Consider the following 10000-nt stretch of genomic DNA (forward strand, 5'->3'; position numbering starts at 1 on the left):
GAGACGGGAAGCGACATTGGAAAGGAGACCGCCCGGCCCGAACACCGGAGCCCCGCCGTGGCTCCCTATGACGGGGAGTACGGAAGACCCGGCCCGCCGGGGGCCCTCTCCGACGCCACCCGAAAAGCCTCATCGATCAGGAAAGGGAAGGGGAACGGAGGAGAAGCGGAGGCCCCACGGCCACGGTTCCTGGGACAGCGACGGCCGCGCGCGCCGGCCCCCGAACCCCGAACCTCGGGCAGGGCTGGGCAGCACAGGCGCGGGGCCCTGCGTGCGAGCGAGCGAGCGGGCAGCGTCGACAGCAGAAGCCCAACGCGGCTTGGCCACCGGCAGAGCCGGACTGCCGTAGAGGCTTCTCTGCAACGTGCCCGCGGATGGCTGCTGTTAACGGGCGTGGGGAGGGGGGGGGAGCCACGGCAGGCTCCACTCCCAAACCCCGGCCCTACAAGCGTTCGAGTGCCGGAGACCGCCGCCCGTCTCGGCCCGGCCCTGGAGAAACCCCTCTTGGAGCCCTCGCTCCAGTCGGCAACGGCCACCGGAGCCTGCGGGCAAGCAGCGGCTTCGCGCGGCTTCTGGCAGTCGGAAGCGCCGTGCGCGATAGGTAGGAGGCAGAACGGCCACGGCCAGGGCCGCCGGGCAACGCCCGAGTCTGCCGGCTGAGCCGCGGCTGACAAGCGTTCGAGTGCCGGCGACCGCCGCCCGTCTCGGCCCGGCCCTGGAGAAACCCCTCTTGGAGCCCTCGCTCCAGTCGGCAACGGCCACCGGAGCCTGCGGGCAAGCAGCGGCTTCGCGCGGCTTCTGGCAGTCGGAAGCGCCGTGCGCGATAGGTAGGAGGCAGAACGGCCACGGCCAGGGCCGCCGGGCAACGCCCGAGTCTGCCCGCTGAGCCGCGGGTGACAAGCGTTCGAGTGCCGGCGACCGCCGCCGGTCTCGGCCCGGCCCTGGAGAAACCCCTCTTGGAGCCCTCGCTCCAGTCGGCAACGACCACCGGAGCCTGCAGGCAAGCAGCGGCTTCGCGCGGCTTCTGGCAGTCGGAAGCGCCGTGCGCGATAGGTAGGAGGCAGAACGGCCACGGCCAGGGCCGCCGGGCAACGCCCGAGTCTGCCCGCTGAGCCGCGGGTGACAAGCGTTCGAGTGCCGGCGACCGCCGCCGGTCTCGGCCCGGCCCTGGAGAAACCCCTCTTGGAGCCCTCGCTCCAGTCGGCAACGGCCACCGGAGCCTGCGGGCAAGCAGCGGCTTCGCGCGGCTTCTGGCAGTCGGAAGCGCCGTGCGCGATAGGTAGGAGGCAGAACGGCCACGGCCAGGGCCGCCGGGCAACGCCCGAGTCTGCCCGCTGAGCCGCGGGTGACAAGCGTTCGAGTGCCGGCGACCGCCGCCCGTCTCGGCCCGGCCCTGGAGAAACCCCTCTTGGAGCCCTCGCTCCAGTCGGCAACGGCCACCGGAGCCTGCGGGCAAGCAGCGGCTTCGCGCGGCTTCTGGCAGTCGGAAGCGCCGTGCGCGATAGGTAGGAGGCAGAACGGCCACGGCCAGGGCCGCCGGGCAACTCCCGAGTCTGCCGGCTGAGCCGCGGCTGACAAGCGTTCGAGTGCCGGCGACCGCCGCCCGTCTCGGCCCGGCCCTGGAGAAACCCCTCTTGGAGCCCTCGCTCCAGTCGGCAACGGCCACCGGAGCCTGCGGGCAAGCAGCGGCTTCGCGCGGCTTCTGGCAGTCGGAAGCGCCGTGCGCGATAGGTAGGAGGCAGAACGGCCACGGCCAGGGCCGCCGGGCAACGCCCGAGTCTGCCGGCTGAGCCGCGGGTGACAAGCGTTCAAGTGCCGGCGACCGCCGCCCGTCTCGGCCCGGCCCTGGAGAAACCCCTCTTGGAGCCCTCGCTCCAGTCGGCAACGGCCACCGGAGCCTGCGGGCAAGCAGCGGCTTCGCGCGGCTTCTGGCAGTCGGAAGCGCCGTGCGCGATAGGTAGGAGGCAGAACGGCCACGGCCAGGGCCGCCGGGCAACGCCTGAGTCTGCCGGCTGAGCCGCGGGTGACAAGCGTTCGAGTGCCGGCGACCGCCGCCCGTCTCGGCCCGGCCCTGGAGAAACCCCTCTTGGAGCCCTCGCTCCAGTCGGCAACGGCCACCGGAGCCTGCGGGCAAGCAGCGGCTTCGCGCGGCTTCTGGCAGTCGGAAGCGCCGTGCGCGATAGGTAGGAGGCAGAACGGCCACGGCCACAGCTGCCGTGCAACGCCCGAGTCTGCCGGCTGAACCGCGAGTAGCTGCAGCGGTTCGATGGCGCTGGTCCGCGAGCGCCAGCCCTCTGCCCTAGTATACGGACAGCGAGGTCCCCGGCCCCGGCGGGCTCGAAGAGAACCGTCTTCCCCCAGCGGGGAGGCGCGCGAGCGCCGCCGACTCTTACCATGACGTAACTGGAGGCAGTGCAAAGCAGCGACCCCTTCGGCAGCTCCGAAGAAGAACCGGGCAAGACGTCTACCTGCCAGAACCGCGGTGGAGCCAAAGTCCCGCCGGAGCGAGGTAGACGAGGCATCCCTTTCCGCCGGCAGCTCCGGCGGCCACATCGGGCACACCGGACCCGGCGGACGGTAAAACGGGTAGACCTGGCCTCCCTGCCGGCAGAACGGGTAGACGAGGCCTCCCTGCCTGGAACCGGGTAGACCTGGCATCCCTGCCGGAAGCGGGTAGACCTGGCATCCCTGCCGGTAAAACGGGTAGACCTGGCCTCCCTGCCGGCAGAACGGGTAGACGAGGCCTCCCTGCCTGGAACCGGGTAGACCTGGCATCCCTGCCGGAAGCGGGTAGACCTGGTCTCCCTGCCGCCAAAACGGGTAGACCTGGCCTCCCTGCCGCCACAACGGGTAGACCTGGCATCCCTGCCGGCAAAACGGGTAGACCTGGTCTCCCTGCCGGTAAAACGGGTAGACCTGTTCTCCCTGCAGGTAAAACGGGTAGACCTGGCCTCCCTGCCGGTAAAACGGGTAGACCTGGCCTCCCTGCCGGCAGAACGGGTAGACCTGGCATCCCTGCCGGCGAAACGGGTAGACCTGGTCTCCCTGCCGGTAAAACGGGTAGACCTGGTCTCCCTGCAGGTAAAACGGGTAGACCTGTTATCCCTGCCGGCAAAACGGGTAGACCTGGTCTCCCTGCAGCCAGAACGGGTAGACCTGGCATCCCTGCCGGTAAAACGGGTAGACCTGGTCTCCCTGCCGGCAAAAAGGGTAGACCTGTTCTCCCTGCCGCCAGAACGGGTAGACCTGGCCTCCCTGCCGGTAAAACGGGTAGACCTGGTCTCCGTGCAGGTAAAACGGGTAGACCTGGCATCCCTGCCGGCAGAACGGGTAGACCTGGTCTCCCTGCCGCCAGAACGGGTAGACCTGGCATCCCTGCCGGCAAAACGGGTAGACCTGGTCTCCCTGCCGGTAAAACGGGTAGACCTGGCCTCCCTGCAGGTAAAACGGGTAGACCTGTTATCCCTGCCGGCAAAACGGGTAGACCTGGCATCCCTGCCGGCAAAACGGGTAGACCTGGTCTCCCTGCCGGTAAATGGGTAGACCTGGTCTCCCTGCCGCTAGAACGGGTAGACCCGGCCTCCCTGCCGGCAGAACGGGTAGACCTGGCCTCCCTGCCGGTAAAACGGGTAGACCTGGCATCCCTGCAGGTAAAACGGGTAGACCTGGCATCCCTGCCGCCAAAACGGGTAGACCTGGTCTCCCTGCCGGTAAAACGGGTAGACCTGTTCTCCCTGCAGGTAAAACGGGTAGACCTGTTCTCCCTGCCGCCAGAACGGGTAGACCTGGCATCCCTGCCGGCAAAACGGGTAGACCTGGTCTCCCTGCCGGCAAAAAGGGTAGACCTGTTCTCCCTGCCGCCAGAACGGGTAGACCTGGCCTCCCTGCCGGTAAAACGGGTAGACCTGGTCTCCGTGCAGGTAAAACGGGTAGACCTGGCATCCCTGCCGGCAGAACGGGTAGACCTGGTCTCCCTGCCGCCAGAACGGGTAGACCTGGCATCCCTGCCGGCAAAACGGGTAGACCTGGTCTCCCTGCCGGTAAAACGGGTAGACCTGGCCTCCCTGCAGGTAAAACGGGTAGACCTGTTATCCCTGCCGGCAAAACGGGTAGACCTGGCATCCCTGCCGGCAAAACGGGTAGACCTGGTCTCCCTGACGGTAAATGGGTAGACCTGGTCTCCCTGCAGGTAAATCGGGTAGACCTGTTATCCCTGCCGGCAAAACGGGTAGACCTGGTCTCCCTGCAGCCAGAACGGGTAGACCTGGTCTCCCTGCCGGTAAATGGGTAGACCTGGTCTCCCTGCCGGCAATATGGGTAGACCTGGCCTCCCTGCAGCCAGAACGGGTAGACCTGGCATCCCTGCCGGTAAATGGGTAGACCTGGCATCCCTGCCGGTAAAACGGGTAGACCTGGCATCCCTGCCGGCAATACGGGTAGACCTGGTCTCCCTGCCGCTAGAACGGGTAGACCTGGCATCCCTGCCGGTAAAACGGGTAGACCTGGCCTCCCTGCCGGCAATACGGGTAGACCTGGCCTCCCTCCCGGTAAAACGGGTAGACCTGGCATCCCTGCCGGCAGAACGGGTAGACCTGGTCTCCCTGCCGCCAGAACGGGTAGACCTGGCCTCCCTGCAGGTAAAATGGGTAGACCTGGCCTCCCTGCCGGCAGAAGGGGTAGACCTGGCCTCCCTGCCGGCAGAAGGGGTAGACCTGTCCTCCCTGCGGACAGAGCGGGTCGCCCGTGCTGGAGGCCCGTATGCAGGGGTGCCTGCACGGGGTGGGAAGGGCCGGCGGCGGGCTGCCTGTGCTCTCTCAGCCGGGGCGGCGGTGGGGGGGCTTGCGGGGGGTGGCTGGGGTCGGCAGGCCGGCCCTGCCGGAGGCCCGTATGCAGGGGTGCCTGCACGGGGTGGGAAGGGCCGGCGGCGGGCTGCCTGTGCTCTCTCAGCCGGGGCGGCGGTGGGGGGGCTTGCGGGGGGTGGCTGGGGGCGGCAGGCCGGCCCTGCCGGAGGCCCGTATGCAGGGGTGCCTGCACGGGGTGGGAAGGGGCGGCGGCGGGGTGCCTGTGCTCTCTCAGCCGGGGCGGCGGTGGGGGGGCTTGTGGGGGGTGGCTGGGGGCGGCAGGCCGGCCGTGCCGGAGGCCCGTATGCAGGGGTGCCTGCACGGGGTGGGAAGGGGCGGCGGCGGGGTGCCTGTGCTGTCTCAGCCGGGGCGGCGGTGGGGGGGCTTGTGGGGGGTGGCTGGGGGCGGCAGGCCGGCCCTGCCGGAGGCCCGTATGCAGGGGTGCCTGCACGGGGTGGGTGGGCCTGCGGCGGGCTGCCTGTGCTCTCTGAGCCGGGGCGGCGGTGGGGGGGGCTTGCGGGGGGTGGCTGGGGTCGGCAGGCCGGCCCTGCCGGAGGCCCGTATGCAGGGGTGCCTGCACGGGGTGGGAAGGGCCGGCGGCGGGCTGCCTGTGATCTCTCAGCCGGGGCGGCGGTGGGGGGGGTTGCGGGGGGTGGCTGGGGGCGGCAGGCCGGCCCTGCCGGAGGCCCGTATGCAGGGGTGCCTGCACGGGGTGGGAAGGGCCGGCGGCGGGCTGCCTGTGCTCTCTGAGCCGGGGCGGCGGTGGGGGGGGCTTGCGGGGGGTGGCTGGGGTCGGCAGGCCGGCCCTGCCGGAGGCCCGTATGCAGGGGTGCCTGCACGGGGTGGGAAGGGCCGGCGGCGGGCTGCCTGTGCTCTCTCAGCCGGGGCGGCGGTGGGGGGGCTTGCGGGGGGTGGCTGGGGGCGGCAGGCCGGCCCTGCCGGAGGCCCGTATGCAGGGGTGCCTGCACGGGGTGGGAAGGGGCGGCGGCGGGCTGCCTGTGCTGTCTCAGCCGGGGCGGCGGTGGGGGGGCTTGCGGGGGGTGGCTGGGGGCGGCAGGCCGGCCCTGCCGGAGGCCCGTATGCAGGGGTGCCTGCACGGGGTGGGAAGGGCCGGCGGCGGGCTGCCTGTGCTGTCTCAGCCGGGGCGGCGGTGGGGGGGCTTGCGGGGGATGGCTGGGGTCGGCAGGCCGGCCCTGCCGGTGGCCCGTATGCAGGGGTGCCTGCACGGGGTGGGAAGGGCCTGCGGCGGGCTGCCTGTGCTCTCTGAGCCGGGGCGGCGGTGGGGGGGGCTTGCGGGGGGTGGCTGGGGGCGGCAGGCCGGCCCTGCCGGAGGCCCGTATGCAGGGGTGCCTGCACGGGGTGGGAAGGGGCGGCGGCGGGGTGCCTGTGCTCTCTGAGCCGGGGCGGCGGTGGGGGGGCTTGCGGGGGGTGGCTGGGGGCGGCAGGCCGGCCCTGCCGGAGGCCCGTATGCAGGGGTGCCTGCACGGGGTGGGAAGGGCCGGCGGCGGGGTGCCTGTGCTCTCTCAGCCGGGGCGGCGGTGGGGGGGCTTGCGGGGGGTGGCTGGGGGCGGCAGGCCGGCCCTGCCGGAGGCCCGTATGCAGGGGTGCCTGCACGGGGTGGGAAGGGCCGGCGGCGGGCTGTCTGTGCTGTCTCAGCCGGGGCGGCGGTGGGGGGGCTTGCGGGGGGTGGCTGGGGGCGGCAGGCCGGCCCTGCCGGAGGCCCGTATGCAGGGGTGCCTGCACGGGGTGGGAAGGGCCTGCGGCGGGCTGCCTGTGCTCTCTGAGCCGGGGCGGCGGTGGGGGGGGCTTGCGGGGGGTGGCTGGGGGCGGCAGGCCGGCCCTGCCGGAGGCCCGTATGCAGGGGTGCCTGCACGGGGTGGGAAGGGGCGGCGGCGGGGTGCCTGTGCTCTCTGAGCCGGGGCGGCGGTGGGGGGGCTTGCGGGGGGTGGCTGGGGGCGGCAGGCCGGCCCTGCCGGAGGCCCGTATGCAGGGGTGCCTGCACGGGGTGGGAAGGGCCGGCGGCGGGGTGCCTGTGCTCTCTCAGCCGGGGCGGCGGTGGGGGGGCTTGCTGGGGGTGGCTGGGGGCGGCAGGCCGGCCCTGCCGGAGGCCCGTATGCAGGGGTGCCTGCACGGGGTGGGAAGGGCCGGCGGCGGGCTGTCTGTGCTCTCTCAGCCGGGGCGGCGGTGGGGGGGCTTGCGGGGGGTGGCTGGGGGCGGCAGGCCGGCCCTGCCGGAGGCCCGTATGCAGGGGTGCCTGCACGGGGTGGGAAGGGGCGGCGGCGGGCTGCCTGTGCTGTCTCAGCCGGGGCGGCGGTGGGGGGGCTTGCGGGGGGTGGCTGGGGGCGGCAGGCCGGCCCTGCCGGAGGCCCGTATGCAGGGGTGCCTGCACGGGGTGGGAAGGGCCGGCGGCGGGCTGCCTGTGCTGTCTCAGTCGGGGCGGCGGTGGAGGGGCTTGCGGGGGATGGCTGGGGTCGGCAGGCCGGCCCTGCCGGAGGCCCGTATGCAGGGGTGCCTGCACGGGGTGGGAAGGGCCGGCGGCGGGCTGCCTGTGCTCTCTGAGCCGGGGCGGCGGTGGGGGGGGCTTGCTGGGGGTGGCTGGGGGCGGCAGGCCGGCCCTGCCGGAGGCCCGTATGCAGGGGTGCCTGCACGGGGTGGGAAGGGCCGGCAGCGGGCTGTCTGTGCTCTCTCAGCCGGGGCGGCGGTGGGGGGGCTTGCGGGGGGTGGCTGGGGTCGGCAGGCCGGCCCTGCCGGAGGCCCGTATGCAGGGGTGCCTGCACGGGGTGGGTGGGCCTGCGGCGGGCTGCCTGTGCTCTCTGAGCCGGGGCGGCGGTGGGGGGGGCTTGCGGGGGGTGGCTGGGGTCGGCAGGCCGGCCCTGCCGGAGGCCCGTATGCAGGGGTGCCTGCACGGGGTGGGAAGGGCCGGCGGCGGGCTGCCTGTGATCTCTCAGCCGGGGCGGCGGTGGGGGGGGTTGCGGGGGGTGGCTGGGGGCGGCAGGCCGGCCCTGCCGGAGGCCCGTATGCAGGGGTGCCTGCACGGGGTGGGAAGGGCCGGCGGCGGGCTGCCTGTGCTCTCTGAGCCGGGGCGGCGGTGGGGGGGGCTTGCGGGGGGTGGCTGGGGTCGGCAGGCCGGCCCTGCCGGAGGCCCGTATGCAGGGGTGCCTGCACGGGGTGGGAAGGGCCGGCGGCGGGCTGCCTGTGCTCTCTCAGCCGGGGCGGCGGTGGGGGGGCTTGCGGGGGGTGGCTGGGGGCGGCAGGCCGGCCCTGCCGGAGGCCCGTATGCAGGGGTGCCTGCACGGGGTGGGAAGGGGCGGCGGCGGGCTGCCTGTGCTCTCTCAGCCGGGGCGGCGGTGGGGGGGCTTGCGGGGGGTGGCTGGGGGCGGCAGGCCGGCCCTGCCGGAGGCCCGTATGCAGGGGTGCCTGCACGGGGTGGGAAGGGCCGGCGGCGGGCTGCCTGTGCTCTCTCAGCCGGGGCGGCGGTGGGGGGGCTTGTGGGGGGTGGCTGGGGGCGGCAGGCCGGCCCTGCCGGAGGCCCGTATGCAGGGGTGCCTGCACGGGGTGGGAAGGGGCGGCGGCGGGCTGCCTGTGCTCTCTCAGCCGGGGCGGCGGTGGGGGGGCTTGCGGGGGGTGGCTGGGGGCGGCAGGCCGGCCCTGCCGGAGGCCCCTATGCAGGGGTGCCTGCACGGGGTGGGAAGGGCCGGCGGCGGGGTGCCTGTGCTCTCTGAGCCGGGGCGGCGGTGGGGGGGCTTGCGGGGGGTGGCTGGGGGCGGCAGGCCGGCCCTGCCGGAGGCCCGTATGCAGGGGTGCCTGCACGGGGTGGGAAGGGGCGGCGGCGGGCTGCCTGTGCTCTCTGAGCCGGGGCGGCGGTGGGGGGGGCTTGCGGGGGGTGGCTGGGGGCGGCAGGCCGGCCCTGCCGGAGGCCCGTATGCAGGGGTGCCTGCACGGGGTGGGAAGGGCCGGCGGCGGGCTGCCTGTGCTGTCTCAGCCGGGGCGGCGGTGGGGGGGGTTGCGGGGGGTTGCTGTGGGCGGCAGGCCAGCCCTGCCGGAGGCCCGTATGCAGGGGTGCCTGCACGGGGTGGGAAGGGCCGGCGGCGGGCTGCCTGTGCTGTCTCAGCCGGGGCGGCGGTGGGGGGGCCTGTGGCGGGTGGCTGGGGGCGGCAGGCCGGCCCTGCCGGAGGCCCGTATGCAGGGGTGCCTGCACGGGGTGGGAAGGGCCGGCGGCGGGCTGCCTGTGCTGTCTCAGTCGGGGCGGCGGTGGGGGGGCTTGCGGGGGGTGGCTGGGGTCGGCAGGCCGGCCCTGCCGGAGGCCCGTATGCAGGGGTGCCTGCACGGGGTGGGAAGGGCCGGCGGCGGGCTGCCTGTGCTGTCTCAGCCGGGGCGGCGGTGGGGGGGCTTGTGGGGGGTGGCTGGGGGCGGCAGGCCGGCCCTGCCGGAGGCCCGTTTGCAGGGGTGCCTGCACGGGGGTGGGTTGGGGGGGGCGGCGGGAATTTTTTGGTTTTTGTTGCTTTTTTATTTCTTTTTCCGCTTTTGAAACAGAGACGCCGCCCCGTCCTCGGGCGTTTCAGCCGAGCTGATGGAAAGCGGCGCCCCTTCCCGTCGCTTGCGGGGGGGGGTGGTGCAGGAGGGGGGAGGCGGCGCGCGCCTGAAATTCCCCTCGCCACCCCCCGTTTCCGAGACTTCGCCGTATCTAGTGGAAGGCGCTAAGCTTGGCCGGACTGTCTCGCTGAAGGCTTTCTTACTCTGCATCGGTTCTGACGGTGGGCGAGAAAAAAAAACAAAACCAAAGCAGAGCAGGGAAACAGTTACAAAAAGTTCTTGAGAGCCAGCACCGGCCCGCCCATCGGCAGACGGAGCGGCGCCCGGGGTCAACGAGTGCCACCCTGCTGCTTAGCAACCGGAACCCGAGCCGGCCCGCCCCGCCCACCCGCCGGCAAGGGGCGGGCGCTTCCCCGCGGCAGAAGGGGGAGACAGAGACTGAGAGACGGGGTCAAGGAGCAGGCGGGGAGCCTTGCGCTGAGGTAGGCTGGGGACGGGGCCTCTTTTCCGAGAAGATTGAGGTTTGAGTCGGGGGGGGGGGGGGGGGGGCGGCGGCAGGGGCTGCTTGTGCGCTCTCGGCCGGGGCGGCGGTGGGGGGGTGGCGGGGTGGGGGGGGGCAGCGGAGC

Source organism: Opisthocomus hoazin, unplaced genomic scaffold, assembly GCF_030867145.1.
Source record: "Opisthocomus hoazin isolate bOpiHoa1 unplaced genomic scaffold, bOpiHoa1.hap1 HAP1_SCAFFOLD_78, whole genome shotgun sequence".
In the NCBI taxonomy this organism is placed as follows: domain Eukaryota; kingdom Metazoa; phylum Chordata; class Aves; order Opisthocomiformes; family Opisthocomidae; genus Opisthocomus; species Opisthocomus hoazin.